The sequence below is a fragment of the Toxorhynchites rutilus genome, chromosome 2, assembly GCF_029784135.1.
Source record: "Toxorhynchites rutilus septentrionalis strain SRP chromosome 2, ASM2978413v1, whole genome shotgun sequence".
Lineage (NCBI taxonomy): Eukaryota > Metazoa > Arthropoda > Insecta > Diptera > Culicidae > Toxorhynchites > Toxorhynchites rutilus.
Window position 1 is genome coordinate 267,158,212 of NC_073745.1, and position 805 is coordinate 267,159,016.

An 805-nucleotide genomic window follows, 5' to 3' on the forward strand; every position below is an offset into this window, starting at 1 on the left:
TATTGCTAATAGTTAATTTGACAATTTTCTCTAATTGGCTGTTATTGTTATGCGGATCTTTTACGCCCCTCGCTGTAATCATTCATTAATCGGTCCTTGACAGTGCCATCAGATATTTCTACAAAAGATTCATTCTTAAATGTCTATTATGTTTGTTCTCATCGACAATAATTTCGCACTCCTACGTCTTGCACACCTCATTTCTATTTGTTTTTGTTAGCATTTTTGCCCGATGCCCGAATAAAACAAACAAACTTTCGAGTGGGCCTAAACTTCATGTATCGGCCATAAAATAGTACAAATAATTTGCAGTTATTTTTAAGCTTGATTTTCTCACTATCAGGCAAAAAACTGCATAGCAGAGCGTAGTTTCGATCTACGGACCTCTGGGTTATGGGCCCAGCACGCTTCCACTGCGCCACTCTGCTTGTAGGTATGGCTATTCATATCTTATTTTATAATTAACAGTAGTAAAATTATGATTCACATGACACATGATTCGCGTACTGACTACCAGCATTCGACTGGGAGCTTGGCATCTCCTGTAACGTGGCTACTCACGGGTCGGACTACGGATTGATTTGAGGTTGGGATCTACTGTGTGCCGGATGAGTCCATGTTGACGTGATGTCCACACTAAGCTACCCGTCAATATGGGTGCAATGGGGGAGCCCGATGCATTCAGGTTGGCTAAGGAGAGATGAACCGAGCGAGGGGTGAAAACCAGCAGCTAAGAGTCTCCGCGGTAAGCAGTAGTGGGATCGCATCCCGGAGTGGACTCCCGGTGCCAGCCTGACCAACATAG

The 805-nt window shown here is 43.9% G+C and overlaps 1 non-coding gene across 1 annotated transcript; it reads right to left on the bottom strand.

The window, feature by feature from the left end:
• Positions 1-356: 356 nt before the first annotated feature.
• Positions 357-428, bottom strand: Trnam-cau (transfer RNA methionine (anticodon CAU)). Its single transcript has one exon. It is a non-coding gene; the product is annotated as a tRNA-Met (tRNA).
• Between the last annotated feature and the right edge of the window lie 377 nt (positions 429-805).